The sequence below is a fragment of the Cydia splendana genome, chromosome 9, assembly GCF_910591565.1.
Source record: "Cydia splendana chromosome 9, ilCydSple1.2, whole genome shotgun sequence".
In the NCBI taxonomy this organism is placed as follows: Eukaryota; Metazoa; Arthropoda; class Insecta; order Lepidoptera; family Tortricidae; genus Cydia; species Cydia splendana.
Window position 1 is genome coordinate 11,858,283 of NC_085968.1, and position 18,367 is coordinate 11,876,649.

At 36.9% G+C, this 18,367-nt stretch overlaps 1 protein-coding gene across 1 annotated transcript in view; it reads right to left on the reverse strand.

The window, feature by feature from the left end:
* The window catches only part of LOC134793586 (protein FAM13A), a 184,677-nt gene extending 172,740 nt beyond the window's left edge, over positions 1 to 11,937 (reverse strand). Inside the window, exon 1 of the mRNA XM_063765206.1 lies at positions 11,922 to 11,937. The gene's annotated coding sequence lies outside the window, so the exon portion shown is untranslated. The remainder of the gene's footprint in view (positions 1 to 11,921) is intronic.
* Between the last annotated feature and the right edge of the window lie 6,430 nt (positions 11,938 to 18,367).

Sequence of the window (18,367 nt, forward strand, 5' to 3'; positions counted from 1 at the left end):
ATGTTACATGTCCGTGTTTGGGTCACTAATATACATATATGTACCAAATTTCTACTTAATTGGTTCAGTAGTTTCCGAGAAAATAGGCTGTGACAGACGGACAGACAGACAGACAGAAACACGAGTGATCCTATAAATAAGGGTTCCGTTTTTTCCTTTTGAGGTACGGAACCCTAAAAATTAAATATCTGGGGGACCGAGCTTCGTTCGTAAAACAAAAAAACTAATAAAAACGCGCGTTTTCTTTGAGATAAGACCTTAGCTTAGTTTAGCATTGAAATCGTTAGAGCCGTTCCTGAGATCCCCGAAATATATAAATGTATAAATACATATATATATTTTTTTCGTTTAAAGGTAAGTATAAAATAGGTAGGTACTTATACCTACTCTTTATTTCTCGCAACAATAACTTTGTAGATAAATCTTTTCTGCTAATTAGTTCGTGAATGAGCACACGTAGACAATATTTCCGTGCATTATTTATCCGGCAAGAGGGCGTGACCCGGCTTAATCCCACTAATGGACTGTCTCTGACAGCTAAAATTACGGAGAGGCTAAAGGTTACAGTCCGGTTGTGAAAGCAACGCAGCGGGAGACGAGCGATGTCATTGTCAATGGAGTTGGCTGTCAAAGGTTTGAATTGATGGTGCCGTCATGGGTTTTACCTGTCTCTAGTTTGGTTCTATTAGCTAGTTTGTTAGTGCACGACACCTTGCACTTTGTGACTATGCGCTGAAACTTGGCACAGTTGATGGGGGGGAAGTTCGACGCCGCCGCGCTTCACTTGGAGCAACATTTCTCTAAAACTGTACCTATTAGGGCATGTGATATATTATTTTCGGATAAATTAAGGATGAGGAATTTATTTTTGGAACCAAAACAATGCACTATCTAACAAAAAAAAACATAAAGTAGAAAAGACAAAAAAACGTATCTTGGATTTTTTCATAATTACCATTTTTGACATTTAGACCGGGAGATAGTGACACATTTTACTGGGTCATTTGTACCAGTATGGCGGTTCGTCAGGGGTCTAAGCATGTAATGAAGGAAAGAAAATGCTATGACCATAGCGCTGGTACCGGCGGCCCAATCGCGTGGGCGTTAGTCGAACGTGTCGGATAAAATACGAGTGTCGAACGATTTGTACCACAAAAATCCTCGTATTATTCGATAGTCCATAAAAAAGAAGTAGGCGGTAGCGTAATGCCATACTTCTCCGGTGTGACTTACAGCCCGCCATACTGAGGCGAACACGTTAATTAAAAAAAAACAATTCAACCATTTGTACCAAGCTAATTTTTGCACAGGTGATCATCGTCGAGCAGCCATTCATGGACATCACCATGCCATACTTTTCGGATGGTTCCAAATGCCCGCCATACCGCCGCAAGGGAGTTAATTTTTTTTTTTTGCTAAACGATTTGTACCATCTTGAATTTTTTTTTCAACACTTTCTGTGTGATCATAAATAGAAATCTCATAATGCCATACCTGTAGGAGGTGGCAAATGTGCACAATATTTTTTTTTTTTTCAAGTATGGTGCCCCTTTTTCCCCCTATTAGAAGTATGGCAAATATAATAATGGTCACATTGCATCATATAATTTCCAAAAATCCAAATGCCATACTGGTACAAATCGTCAATAAATTGTTTTTTGTTTTAAGTCTTGGCTTAAGTCTCACAGTCGTCCGCCCCGTAGTTATAATCTGAAATATATTTTTTTAGGTACAATTGTATCCAAACAAACAGAATATGATGATGCCATGCTGTAAAAAAATATTTTACGTATACATAGTCGTATTTTTGAAACGTGTCGATTAAATAAGTTTTTTAAGTATGGCAGCACTTTATCCCCCTACTATAAGTATGGCAATTATAATAACGGTCACATTTTATCAAACACTTTCCAAAAATTTAAATGCAATACTGGTACAAATCGTTTAACAAAAAAAAAAAAAATTAACTCCCTTGCGGCGGTATGGCGGCCATTTGGAACCGTCTACTCGTCGACTATCGAATAATACGAGGATTTTTGTGGTACAAATCGTTCGACACTCGTATTTTATCCGACACGTTCGACTAACGCCCACGCGATTGGGCCGCCGGTACCAGCGCTATGGTCATAGCATTTTCTTTCCTTCATTACATGCTTAGACCCCTGACGAACCGCCATACTGGTACAAATGACCCAGTAAAATGTGTCACTATCTCCCGGTCTAATTGGAAATGTCTTTTCGTTCGCTCCAGTATAGGGTCCGATTTCACGAAAAAGTGCGATCCCCTTATATCTCGGAAAGTTGTGAAGATATGATATTAAAAAAAGGCTCAAAAGACGCATAATCACGAGAGCTGTAAGGTGCAAAAATAATTATTCGAGAAAGACAAAAACGTAAAATGTTATGGTCGAAATAGTGAAAATAAAATTCAATTTTTTCCGAATTTTTGATTTTGGTGCTCGATAATTTGGAAACGAAGAATGATATCAAAAATTTGAGAAAAACGGCTCTGGACAATTTAGTCAGCCAGAATTTGAGCCTAAAACAAAGACGATCGGGTTTAAGGGTTTGCCCTGTAGCCTAACCTTAAAATAGTCAAAAAGTCAGAACGACATTTTTCACATGACATTTATGACTTCATGTTTCGCAGAGTTCGTTATCGGTGTTTGATGTGAATTATCGGGATTATGACGGCAGAATAACACTTGCGCTGCGTGGACTATCAAAATCGCTGCAGATTTTTCTTGGTCTAACTCTATCTATCCTGTTTGAGACGGGCGTAGATAACGTGTTCACTATTCGACAATCTATGCATTCTTGTGGTGGTGGAAATAGAAATAGAGGTAGAGGTAGAGGTAGAGGTAGAGGTAGACGTAGAGGTAGAGATAGAAATAGAAATAGAAATAATTTTATTCGTGAGCACAAACACAAAATAAAAACTTATACAGAGAAACATAAAAAAGAGAAAGTGCCACGAAATGGTCTCACCTCAGCATGTTGCTGGCGGCTGCTACCAGATACCTGATGCTGAACCCTGGCAGTACCTAGTGGAGCTCGGGTTTAATACAACATAAGCACACGCTGTTTTGGTCATCGGACTCGTCTCGATGAGCACTTAGGAGAGTAGTACCCAAGATAGAGCTGATGCTGAACCCTGGCTGTACCTAAAGGAACTCAGGTTTGTTGCAACATAGGCACACGCTGTTTTGGTCATCCGACTCGTCTTGATGAGCACTTAGGAGAGTAGTACCCAAGATAGAGCTGATGCTGAACCCTGGTTGTACCTAGCGGAACTCAGGTTTGGTGCAACATAGGCACGCGCTGTTTTGGTCATCTCTCGTCGCGTCAAACTGCTGTCAAGAAAATTTCATATCTTGCAGCAAATGGGCCGCTGCCGATCAAGACTCGAGTGACGATAACGGCGATGTGGCTACCACGACTTCTCGAGTTGACTACGGATTTGCCGTGTAATAATTTTCTTGTACTTTGAACATTATAATATATCCTGCTTATTAATCGAAAAATGAAATATGTACCTATACTTATGCGCCACGGCGACAATTATTCAAACTTCGATACGCGTGTGGAAATTTTGCAATTTGTTTGTTCACATGCGTTATGTCCAGTATACTTATGTTAATCTAAGAATAAAATAATTATCATTCAACGTTGTAGTTTTATTTTGTAACTTTTTCCTTGTCCAGACTTTCTCGTCGCTCAGCGACAATATTTTTTCGAATTCCGTAGATTCATTTCCAATGTGCTCGATAGTCGTGTGAGGCACTAAATCTGTGATTTTTTTTTAAGTGTAGCAGGAATCATAAAACAAAAAATACAGTCGTAAAGCTACACTTATTACGTTTAAGAAAATATATAGTTTTTTATACAAAACTGTTGATAAATGGGAGATAAAAAATAATATTAAGCGTGGGTCAGAGTGATCTCAATACAAAATATTATTAATGTGGGAAAGTTACTTATAATTTGTTCTACAATCGTTTATTTTTTTAGTTTTTCGTAAATAACTCGTAAACGGTAGCCAACAGCAAAAAATTATCTTTTACGTAAATAATCTGTTTCAGATTTCTTATAATATAAGTGCTACTTTTATTCGCTAGGATCAATATTAAAAAAAATATTGAAGGGAGAAAATAAATCCAAAGGTCCCCTTTTTTAGTCGTTTGTAAATAACTCGTAAACGATGGCCAATAGCAATAAAAACTTTTTACATAAAAAAATTAAACCGACTTCAAAAAGGATGAAATAAAATATTATCCTTTTTTATGTCTATGCGTTACCAACTGATATGTTTGAAGTCGGTGCCAAGCCAAATTTTGAAGCATACCATGACTTTGGTGCGATTCGATAAGGATTTACCTAAGTTGGATTGCCTTACACGACGACAATGAACGTACTTTCTGTAGGTACAGTCGACGTTAAAAATATGTTTACACTTTTCGCCTTATTACAAAGGAGTAAGGTGCAAAAGTGTAAACATATCATTGACGTCGACTGGACCTAAGAACACACCTCAGAACACACGATCAAACCTTCTTGGCCCAGTCCGTACCATATTTGTCGGCACATTATTGTAAATATAAATGCATTTTTTTGCCGTCGTATTTTTTAAAGAGCATTTCTTACTAATGCTCGAACAGTATATAGCACGCAAGTGTGGGATTGGGACTGAGTTATTTTCCGTCCCTTATCCAGAGGACTACATTTCAAAATATAAAACAATTCAAGGAATTTACCTTCTTGCCAAATTCCACCTAAAGCGGTTCAGTTGTTTAGCCATGAAAAGGCGACAAAGAGGCAGACAGAATTCTTTACACATTTATAATAGTTATTAGTACAGTTTTAAAGGGATTTATAGCCATAAAGCCGATTATTTTTGACTGGTATTGTTACTGCTTGGCTTGGCACCGACTTCAAACATAACAGTTGGTAACGCATAGACATAAAAAAGGATAATATTTTATTTCATCCTTTTTGAAGTCGGTTTAATTTTTTTATGTAAAAAGTTTTTATTTTACCAGTTTTAGTTTTAACGCATTGTTAAGAACGCGACGCATGAATGAAAAACAAGATCATGTTTAACACTAAATTCGTGTACCTATTACTTTAGTAAATATGTAATCAGGAATTTTCTCGAGTCCGTCTGGGAAATTATAATTCCTGTCAACTAAATCCATCGGCCCGCCCCGCCACTGAGCCAATCCCTCAGCCCCCCGATCACTCAACCTCACAGCACATCAACCCCTGATCCAGGAACCCCTCGATCCTGAACGAGCAACCATTCAACCGCCATTCCCCTACCCTTTAATCCCTGACCCCTTAACTCCTAACCTTAACCCCCGATCAGTAGCCTTACCAGCTTACCACGAGTTTGACATTGATATATTCGCTAGCATGTGTGTAACTTACTTCCTATGCATCTCGCTCGTACTAACCTTAGTGTGAGCGAGATGCATAAAAAGTTACATTTAGATGCATAAGACGTTAGCGAATATGTCAATGTCAAACTCGTGGTAAGGCTACAGTTGCAGTACATCAAATTGGTGGTTTTCGGAAGCAAATGCTCGAGTTACTTTAGAAAACCCCAAAATCACTTAACACGTGCCTTTAAAACTTGAGGAGTTCACTCAATTCCTCATGGATTCCATCATCAGACCAGAACCAAAAATAATACGGAAACAACTTGGAGGTAACTTCTTCCAAACAAAAAATAATTAATCAAATCGGATCACAGATGCCGGAGTAATCACTGAACATACTTACATTTAAAGAAATCATCATCATTATCATCAAAATAATCATCATCATCAGGTCTACTTCATCAAATTGGTGGTTTTCGGGAGAAAATGCTCGAGTTGCTTAAGAAAACGACCAAAACACCATGCATGTGCCTTTAAAAATTGAGGAGTTCCCTCAATTCCTCACGGATCCCATCATCAGAACAGAACCAAATTAAAATGGGACCAACTCGGAGGTAGCTCCTTTCAAACAAAAAAAGAATTACTCAAATCGGACTACGGATGTCGGAGTAATCGGTGAACGTACATAGAAAAAAAAATAGCCACAACCGAATCTAGAACCTCCTCCTTCTATGAAATTGAAGTCGGTTAAAAATATTTTAATACATGAATAATTAGCATAAAATTTCCTACAAAAAAGGTTATTAAAACTTTTTCGCTAGGATCAATATTTAAAAAGGGGACCTTAGAATTTATTTTCTCTCTTTAATATCGTTTTTAATATTGATCCTAGCGAAAAAGTTTGAATGCCCTTTTTTGTAGGAAATTTTATGTAAATTATTTATGTACTAAAAAAATTTTTGCTATTGGCCATCGTTTACGAGTTATTTACAAATTACTAAAATTATTTTTTTTTTAATATTGATGGTAGCGAAAAAAAGTAGCACTTATTTTATAAGAAATCTGAAACAGATTATTTACGTAAAAGATAATTTTTTGCTTTGGGCGTTATTTACGAAAAACAAGAAAAATAAACGATTGTAGAACAAATTATAAGTAACTTTCCCACATTCATAATATTTTGTATTGAGATCACTCTGACCCACGTTTAATATTATTTTTTATCTCCCATTTATCAACAGTTTTGTATAAAAACTATATATTTTCTTAAACGTAATAAGTGTAGCTTTACGACTGTATTTTTTGTTTTCAGATTCCTGCTACATTTAAAAAAAAAATTGGTAATTATGAAAAAATCAAAAATACGTTTTTTAGTCTTTACTACTTTATGCTTTTTTTTTTGTTAGAAAGTGCATTGTTTTTGTTCCAAAACTAGATTCCTCATCCTTAATTTATCCGAAAATGATATATTACATGCCCTAATGGGTATAGTTTTAGAGAAATGTTGCTCCAAGTGAAGCGCGGCAGCGTCGAACTTTCCCCCTCCCCCCCCACTAAATGTGAGGTGGCTCTCGACGTCTACCGGTCTGTTTTTGCTCAAGACCAGCTAACAATCAACTGTGCCAAGTTTCAGCGCATAGTCTCAAAGTGCAAGGTCCCCATACAACGGTGTGCAGTAACAAACCAGCTATGAGATTTGGCTTAAAACAAAGATTTGACACTTAGGACTGACCTATGCTAGCGGCATCTGTAAAATACTTCGAACGGCCAACCCCATTCTCTTGATAAGTGTGCTGTCATTGCTATCACGATCGAAACTTTCAGATAACAAATTTTTCGCCACACACGACCCCGTAAAGGCTCTATTTATCCTTCAAAAAGTGATGAGAAAGCTGCATCCACAAGCCTGGAAATTTTTGGCAATGCAAATTTTGAGTAGATAATGATATTGGTGGGCTGGTAGAATTGACTCGCTGCTGCAACGCATTCACAACCGGAATGTAACCTGAGTGTGCGGAACCTGTGTTACCTGTGGGCAAGTAACTCTGTTGAGGTCAAAGAGAAATTATGTAGAGTTCGACAATCTTAAAATGCACGTCTTTTCTCTGTTTTTACGATCACCGTAAGTTCAATTAAAGTGAACAAAATACAACTTTTCAGGAGAGAGCGAAGTTTTTTTTACTGACTAAATCAGTCTTTGTAATATCTTTTATAATTAATATTTTTAGGAGTATATTTACTGATGTCAGTCTATGTATGTATTTAGTAAGTATATGCTGTGTTAAAGCCATTAAAAACTAAAAGCGTGGATGAGGAAAGTTTATAGCGCTTTTACATGCAGCTTCGTTACTCGACTAGGTAAGGTACTCCACCTGGATACTTACCTACATAATATGTGGTTTTCTAATGTCGTACCTCCTATGGGATAATAAGTTTTCAACTAATATCATTTATTATCAGGCAACTAAGGCCCATAGATACATACCTTACGAACTAACATACAATTATATTATAGTAAAAATCTTACAAGCTACTTATTAAAAATTATTTCGACGACACGGCGGTTTTCAGTTGTGTCGCATGTTCCGGTGTAGGATTTGGCAGATTCCCACGGAACCGCCGAAACACCACGCCCTTCGGCCAGAAGTCCGCAGAAGTTCGGGCAGAAAAACTAATACTCAACTGAACATGTTTCAATAGACTGAGTTAAGCTTTAACTGAATAATGGAGTCGATCTCAAACTATTTGTCCATGAAGTTATGGAGTGCAGCTTGGTTGCAGACACTGTTTGACCTATAAACTTCCAGTAACGTATATATATATTCCAATATAATAGGTGGGTCGACAAAATGATTTTGAGTTATAAAACGCGAGATTTACTTTTAAACTCAAGTTATTGTTAATCAAGAGCACCATAAACCGGCGAGCGTGTACATATATACATGAGGAATGTTATGAAAGTGAAGGAAGCGAAAGAGGTATGTCAGGATCGTAGCAAGTGGAAATCCGTGGTCTCTGCCTACTCCTCCGGGAAATAGGCGTGATTATATGTATGTATGTATTATTGTTAATTAATATCTTAATATTTAAATATAAACTCAAGGTAAATTGACAAGAAAATTTACTGTACCTAAACGTCCTCTGTCGGCTATGCCCGTAAAGTCAAGTACAAGTTTTGCAATAAAATGAAAGAGAGTTTAATTTGACAAATAAAACTCAGGTATGTAGAGGTTGCCTTTTAGAATATCATAAGGACCCACTTGGTGGCCCGCTAACACAAGATTCCTCACCCGTCGTGAATCGTGAGGCCTTCGTGCTCAACGAGGCCTGCGATAAGAGACAATTGTTTAATGAAAAGAATAAATTCGTCCCGACCTTAATTACTTAATTAACTGGAGGGCATTGTTTATTTCGGCCGCGTCAAGATGTCTGCCTACTTGTAGAAGACGACTTTTGTTTCTTATAACAATGCCTGTAAATTAAAGTGCTACTTACATACCTACTGCGAACTAAAAGGAGCTATATCGGGTGAACAGAACGATGGACTTTTATGCAAACGGGGAATTGTTTAGGCTACGTACCTATACTTTATTTTTCACTAATTAATCACGTTAATATTTCTAACCGTTTTTGAGATACAGTTTGCAAAACATTTTAGTGCTAAAATCTGTATGTTTCAACCCTAGTAAGTACTGTAAGTAGATTCCATGAATGACATGACATGACTTGTGTCAATTAAAAAAAAAAAAATAATAACTTTATAGGGTTGTCACTGATATAAAAATATTTCACTTTAGTGATTTTATTTTACAATTCAATTCAACTTTACGATTATAATACCTCAATTGTAGATTACTTATAGATCACGAAACATTTTGTTATATGTATTTAAATATGAAGAGAAATAACATGTCTCAATAATAACAATGTTCCAGAAATACAATATATGTGTAACGAACAAAAAAATATACTCCCATATTCATATTTTCATGGCGTTCACTGAGCAACTAGAAATATTTCTTGTTCGAAAAGAATTCATTATAATAGAGCCAGCTATTTAATAAAATGCGTCTGAAAATGTATGCTACCGCTCTAAATTTATGATGAGCGTGTTTTAATCCTAGGGTCTAGATGGTTTCATAATATTCAACGAGCGTAGGTCCTTGCCGGTGGATATTGAATTTTTAACGAAGCTCAGGTAACGAGGGCTAAGGAAAAACGGCTTTTGCAGACCCATTCCCCGGGAATAATTAATAAATACTGCAAGCAAACAGGAATTATTTATAAATCTATCGTATTGAATACTTAGGATTTTTATGTAGATAAATATTTTTTTGTGCGAGTGAGATGCACTTAGGTACATATGTGCTAGTTACAAACTAAAGTGAGCTTCGAGCAACACCGGCTTCCGACACATCGGAAGGGAGGGCCCTCTATACCTGGGCCTAAAAGTCCGAAGTGCCCCAGTGAGGCGAACTTTCATGCGAAGTCAAAGCCGTGCTTCAGGCTTCAGGATAAGTAGTTAAGCACAGACTCCAACCAATGTCCATTGTATTAAAAAGCGAGACCGCAAACCGAGCTGAAGTAGAGGACATGTGGAACACAAACCAATGGTAAATTGAGGTAAAAAGTGAGGCTAAGGTCGAGCATTCGTATGAAAAACTGTACTGGGGACACTTTTAAGGGTTTTTTCTTCGTTTTAATCAATAGTCAGCTGTTCAGCTTCGCAAAATATAAACTATTGAGAAAATCAACTTTGCGGCCCTAGTTTATTTATTTATTTATTTATTTAATAAAATACAAGATATTCTTAAAGATAGGCATAGCCCCGCAAAACTCATCAGTGAGTTTGACTGCGGGGTCATCAGTCTCTAGTTATTAACTTAATTTGTATGTACTTAATGTTTAAATTATTACAATATATTATTATGGTAGTGTTTTTTTAACATAGTTTTAAATTTAGGCTTATTATTTTCACGTCTTATGGCTTCAGGCAAACTATTAAGTAAGTATGCGTATTGAGCGTAGCCTTTAGCCTCGCTTAAAATTTGCCATTACAGGTAGATAGAAAAATGACTGAATAAGAGCGAAAAAGACATCGTTCGACTCGGGCCGAGCTGATGCTCGGCCAACGGCTACGTGCGACAGTGCTATCTCATTCACTCCGATACAATTAGACAGTGTGCGCGTTATAGTATAGGTATTGACAGCCTCTTATAAGACTGCGTCGACCGTCCAGTGGCGCTCTCATTAGTGGAATTGTGTTTTATAATAAACCAATTAATTTCTGTACCTATACATGAATCAGTATATGTAAATATGTATTAATATTGTTGTCCTACTTATTCCCCAACTTTTGGTCTTTGTCCGAAGTACCATTTCGTAAGTTTCGGCCCGGCCGAAAGGTTCGGCCGTGTTTCGGCCGAAACCGAAACTACAGCCGAAACATGATTTTTTGGCCGAAACTGGCCGAAACCGAAACCGAACCTTCGGTCGGACACTAGTTCAAATTTAATTAAACGTATGATATGTAAAATAAATATTACATGTGAAAAGTAACACCTTCTTTTTGTAAATTAGTTCCCCCAGACCTCTTTTTACGACAAAAAACCGAGCAATTAGGCATTTTTTCTGCTGCTGTGTTCACGCGCGCGTCTTGACTCGGTCTAGTGAATAATCCGAGCGCAACTAGTTTTATTACCCGCGCTAGATCAGTTGATCTTGTACCTAGGCAGAGGGGAAATAGTGCGAATGCCGCCTCCCTTCCGTGTTGCTCGAAGAAAGTGAGATATGAAAAAGTTGCTTAAAGCATGCTACGTACGCGGCGTGCCGTGCTACGTTGTCGTAGCACACAGCCAGCGTAATACAGAGCTACATAATTATAAGATAACCTATTAGGTATCATATACACACACTTGGTTGGACAAGGGTAGGTGTTATCCATATTATTAAAATGCAACGACTCGTTTTTGTTTGTAGAAACACTGACATATCTAATCCATATCGTTTCTAGATCAATTAATTTATGTATCTTAAAGTCCGAATCGTACCAAGAGGCCCAAGAGCCGGCTGATATACGTAAAGCTTTACACAAAAGAGTAATATATACACAAAAATTTAAAGTTGTCAACCAAGTTTTAAGATTTCGTACCTACTCGTACTTAAATGACGACCGGTCTGGCCTATGACCTATAGTCGGCGGCCCATGAAGCCGATTGCTTTGATTCGAATCCTGGTAAGGGCACTTGTGTGATAAGCACAGATATTCGTTCCTGAGTATTGGGATAAATGTATCGTTGTCTGAGTACCCACAACCCACAACAAGCCTTCTTGAGCTCACTGTTACATGTGTATCTCTACCTTTACAGGTTCAAGGCAACAGTTATGTCCATTGTACGCAGGAAACATTATTTGATATTCGTTTTTTAAACTCTCGTTAAAAGTTTGCCTTTGTTTGGTTTCTCAAAAGTTGACCGCGGTTGGGCTTCAGTCGAGCCGGGTGAAGTTTCACTGCTGTTGTTAGGAATATATTTCACAAATAACACGACCCATTTAATTTGATGAGTATTATTGAGTATAGTTTCTACGTAATGTTCACGCGATCGTGCGATAGTATGTATACACGAAACTTACGCAAAACGCCGGTCGAACTTCAGCGGCAGGTAGAGTCTGTGCGGAAAGAGTAGAAGAGTCGTGGAATGTATTGGGCCCCATACATTCCACGACTCTACTCTTTCCGCACAGACTCTATTATGATTTTCAATTTAATTCTTTATAACTTCGATCAGGCCACAAGGCTGATATTACAAGTACCTTATAGACGCACATTAATGTAATGCGATCACTCGGTTAAGTAGTTACGAGTATTTCTTAAATCTAGCTTTTTCGTGCAATTGGCATAAATATTATTGTGTCGATAATTTTAAGTAAATTTTAATAGTAATAGAACACTATCCATGTAATGGACATGTAGGTACAGTATTTCTTTGACACTATTTTCCGCTTTACTGCAGCCAAAAAAATAAAGGTTACACACTGCAGCAATGTTGCTGTTGCTGTGTTACTGCTGCAGCATGGACGCGGGGTATGTCACTATTAATCTCCTGGATAAAATTAGTTACCGTTCTAGTCGCCACAGCAATGCGGCAACAACTATTACTAAAGAATACTGACAGTGACATCGCTGAACGCTGCAGTATTAGTAACATTACAACAGGGGCCAAATTCGACATGTTACAACTGTTGATTACGATTACGACTGTTGATTATCCACGTCAAATCAACAGTTGATTTTATGGCATGATGATTCTATCAAGTGTTGATTCGATCAGCTGTGGATATCATTTGGTACAACCAAAACTCAACTCTGAACTCGGAGTGGTTCGGTTTGGTTTGGTTGACACCTAACTGTGGATTGCTAATGTAAAATTTTGTTATTGTATGTATCCGAGAACTTATGATTTTTCCCCCACATCAACGGGAGATCAATACGATACGTTAAACGTCGCTTGTCCAATCCATAAATGTCACTGCAGTGCTTCAGGAGTAATGTGGACGCATTCATACTCCCACTGTAATCTTTTGAATATATATTCCAGAATCTAGATACCTACTCCATACTTTACACTTAAATATTGCTAAATTTTGAAGTTAATTTTTTCCTCGAGGGCTCATCTCATCCAAAACTTATTCAAGTGGCGGTTTAATTTGTTACGAACACATTCGATGCGGTGTTGTGATGATAAACAAATAAGTCCATGAAATGGCTTGGGGTCGAGTCTTATGTCAGCTTAGTATCTTTTGTTTTGCTTTGGCCAAAATAACAGATAACAGGCTGTTGGGTACTTAAACAACGAATGTTTTTGTTGTTAAGTGTCTAGTGTCTTATCATACCCAGACGGTGGATTGTATAGGAATCACATCACATCTTTTCTTTGTCATTTTATTAGGGATGTACCGACGGGAAAGCCGACTATCCGGCCTCATTTGTAGTCGGCGATTAGTCGGCGACTAGTCGGCAAAAATGGCCGATAAGTCGGCACTTTATAAGTGATAGACAATCAGGCCAAAAATAAATAAACAGCAAATATTTATCAAAACTTTTGTTCGAATTATTGACCGTGTGGTCGCTTTCTTGTTCGGTTGTCGTATAAATAGCCTTAGGATATTTTTATTTATATTATTTTATTTTTTAGCGTTGCTATAATATTATGAATAGCGCGACGCAGGGGGAAAAACGATTGTTTTTTAAGTGATCTGAACCGAACTTAAACGAAACTAATGATCTGGCCGACTAGCCAACTAGTCGGCCGACTAATCGGCCATCCGAGCGCCGATTAGTCGGCTAGTCGGTCAAATCAATAGTCGGTACATCACTACATTTTATAGGTTTACTTTATCTTAGGCGATTGGTAAAGAAGCTGCGCAGTGGTTTTCTTATTTTGACTAGTTTATATATTACATATTTACAGGGTCAAGGCAACAGTTATGTCCATTGTACGCAGGAAACATTATTTGATATTCGTTTTTTAAACTCTCGTTAAAAGTTTGCCTTTGTTTGGTTTCTCAAAAGTTGACCGCGGTTGGGCTTCAGTCGAGCCGGGTGAAGTTTCACTGCTGTTGTTAGGAATATATTTCACAAATAACACGACCCATTTAATTTGATGAGTATTATTGAGTATAGTTTCTACGTAATGTTCACGCGACCGTGCGATAGTATGTATACACGAAACTTACGCAAAACGCCGGTCGAACTTCAGCGGCAGGTAGAGTCTGTGCGGAAAGAGTAGAAGAGTCGTGGAATGTATTGGGCCCCATACATTCCACGACTCTACTCTTTCCGCACAGACTCTATTATGATTTTCAATTTTATTCTTTATAACTTCGATCAGGCCACAAGGCTGATATTACAAGTACCTTATAGACGCACATTAATGTAATGCGATCACTCGGTTAAGTAGTTACGAGTATTTCTTAAATTTAGCTTTTTCGTGCAATTGGCATAAATATTATTGTGTCGTTAATTTTAAGTAAATTTTAATAGTAATAGAACACTATCCATGTAATGGACATGTAGGTACAGTATTTCTTTGACACTATTTTCCGCTTTACTGCAGCCAAAAAAATAAAGGTTACACACTGCAGCAATGTTGCTGTTGCTGTGTTACTGCTGCAGCATGGACGCGGGGTATGTCACTATTAATCTCCTGGATAAAATTAGTTACCGTTCTAGTCGCCACAGCAATGCGGCAACAACTATTACTAAAGAATACTGACAGTGACATCGCTGAACGCTGCAGTATTAGTAACATTACAACAGGGGCCAAATTCGACATGTTACAACTGTTGATTACGATTACGACTGTTGATTATCCACGTCAAATCAACAGTTGATTTTATGGCATGATGATTCTATCAAGTGTTGATTCGATCAGCTGTGGATATCATTTGGTACAACCAAAACTCAACTCTGAACTCGGAGTGGTTCGGTTTGGTTTGGTTGACACCTAACTGTGGATTGCTAATGTAAAATTTTGTTATTGTATGTATCCGAGAACTTATGATTTTTCCCCCACATCAACGGGAGATCAATACGATACGTTAAACGTCGCTTGTCCAATCCATAAATGTCACTGCAGTGCTTCAGGAGTAATGTGGACGCATTCATACTCCCACTGTAATCTTTTGAATATATATTCCAGAATCTAGATACCTACTCCATACTTTACACTTAAATATTGCTAAATTTTGAAGTTAATTTTTTCCTCGAGGGCTCATCTCATCCAAAACTTATTCAAGTGGCGGTTTAATTTGTTACGAACACATTCGATGCGGTGTTGTGATGATAAACAAATAAGTCCATGAAATGGCTTGGGGTCGAGTCTTATGTCAGCTTAGTATCTTTTGTTTTGCTTTGGCCAAAATAACAGATAACAGGCTGTTGGGTACTTAAACAACGAATGTTTTTGTTGTTAAGTGTCTAGTGTCTTATCATACCCAGACGGTGGATTGTATAGGAATCACATCACATCTTTTCTTTGTCATTTTATTAGGGATGTACCGACGGGAAAGCCGACTATCCGGCCTCATTTGTAGTCGGCGATTAGTCGGCGACTAGTCGGCAAAAATGGCCGATAAGTCGGCACTTTATAAGTGATAGACAATCAGGCCAAAAATAAATAAACAGCAAATATTTATCAAAACTTTTGTTCGAATTATTGACCGTGTGGTCGCTTTCTTGTTCGGTTGTCGTATAAATAGCCTTAGGATATTTTTATTTATATTATTTTATTTTTTAGCGTTGCTATAATATTATGAATAGCGCGACGCAGGGGGAAAAACGATTGTTTTTTAAGTGATCTGAACCGAACTTAAACGAAACTAATGATCTGGCCGACTAGCCAACTAGTCGGCCGACTAATCGGCCATCCGAGCGCCGATTAGTCGGCTAGTCGGTCAAATCAATAGTCGGTACATCACTACATTTTATAGGTTTACTTTATCTTAGGCGATTGGTAAAGAAGCTGCGCAGTGGTTTTCTTATTTTGACTAGTTTATATATTACATTGTTACCTACACAGCATGATACAAATTACCATAACTACTTTTTACCAACCGCTTTAGCTAGGAATTACTTAAAGTACTAAACTGTCGCCAGGTCGTTACCGTTTTAGTATGTAAATCATTGCCATAACTTTATTTCGTTTTACCAGCCATGTAATTTTTGTAAACCTACATTTCCATGGACAAAGTGGAATAGAGAAGTTTATATACATTGAGATATGACGCAAACATTCGCTTAAGTAGGTATAGCATTTTCATTTGGCTGCTTCAGAGTTTTTATGCTTATCTTTGTCACGCACGCCCGCCATTAACTACGTAAATTAATTAAAACTCCTTTGGAGTTCTCTCCCCAGAGGAACAAACAGGCATTTGAAGTTGTCACTGTTGTGTGGGTGTATTATTTTGCCTAATGAGTTTTATAGGGAGTAACGAAACTACAGTGGAAGAATTGAGTATCCTTTTATCGTAGTTTTAACTTACTGCTCTACACGTAATTTATTCATCTTATCGAAACCTTCCAGCTTGCCTGTTATTAGATTAAATACCTCGATAGGTATTTTATCGGGAATTGTTATTTACGGAATTCTTGCATTCCCACAATAAGTCTACAAATAGTCATCTACTATTTCTCTACGTGTTTGATTAAAACTGAAGAAATTAGAGTAGGATCAAGCTTGCTTTGCATCATTTGCATGGCATGTGCAATGACAAACAGGTCAATTCGAACGTGTACTGACATCAAATCCATTTTAGAACACTAATTAAGTACCTAATAACGAACAAGTCGAACACGTTACGAATAAGCGCCACTGGGTCTGGCAGGCCCATTAGCGACTGCTGAAGTCAACTCACATTATTTTGATGTCACAACGTAAGTTGGAATTGGCCTCCTGGTATACTCTATTATCTTAGTTTAAATACAAAAAAAAAACATAGCTAGGTTGAAAACAAAATAAAACATATCGAGTATGTCATGTTTATTTATTCCAGTGATAAAAGTATACATACTATATAAGTATAACATGTACAAACCTATCTTTAGGTATATAGACGAAGCAATCTGTTATTATCCGGAGCAATTCCAGAGTATGTTGGAATAATTTCATAATTTTTTGGCTTCAGTGAATGATTTCACATATTTGTAAAGTTAGGTAGGTAGTTCACTAGTTAGAACTACTAATTTACACTCAAGAACAGTGATCATGGAAACTTATATGGAAATTTTCATTCAAAGTGAATTTTTACTGTTGATTCTCCTGGTCCAAGCCGGTTTCGGTTAGGTATTTGTTAATTTCTGTAAAATAATAAAATGAGCTTTAGAATTTCTATCACCATTATGACGATGACGAACGTAACAATTAAGAAATAATCGATATCACAACATGAGTTTAAAATGTCATCATGGATAGTCACATGAGCGGTTTTACTTTTTTTTTTTTTTTATTTATTTAAGGTCGCTTAAACAGCTAAGGTCATTAGCGACCACAGTATACAGTATCAAATCAAACCATAATACCAAATAATACTTAACTAGTTTAAGGAATTTTACAGTACATTCTGAGTCATTCAAGCAATCTTTTAAACATTTAGGAAGGTTAACAGCTAATCTTTCATTATTATACATCGGACAATCAATAAACAAATGTTTGATAGATATATCACTGTTACACCTTAAGCATTTCTTTTTACTTTCCTTAGTTATAAGATATATATGAGTCACATTACAATGTCCTATTCGTAATCTATTCATAATCACCTGATCTCTTCTATTATTTACATAAAATGTACTCTTTTCGAAAACTGATTTTCTTATTTCATATAAGGCGCTATTGTTATTATTTACCCAATGGCTGTTCCACAATCTTTTAATATTTAGTTTAAGGTATTTTTTGAGGTCTTCGTGGTTGGTAGTCGTGTAATTGCATTGATCATACCTCAAAGCGTCTTTAGCAGCGGTATCGGCCCTTTCATTACCAGGAATACCCTGATGACTAGGTATCCAGAATAATTCCACTACAAATTGCTTATCTATTAGGCTGAGTAGGTTTTCTCTTATTAAATTAATCAAGGGATCTTTGTTTCTAATATTTGACAGGGCCTTAAGTGATGACATTGAATCAGAAAAAATGATGTGTTTTTTAACCCTCGAGTTTTCGTTTTACTTTACCAATTTTTATGTGTTCCTCAATCCCCCATTTCCCAAACATGACTGTAAAGATTACGGATTTTTTTTTGTATTTGACACATATAGACACTTTTAAACTCTTCAGATATACATGTGGTATAGAAGTTCAGTGAGAAGCTATTAAATCAAAATATATAATTTAGTATGAAACTTTTCTAAAAAAGTGTTTAAGTAACTAAATAATTTATTTGACAATGTTTGCAAAGTTGCTGCTTAAATGTTTATGTTTTCTAACAATATT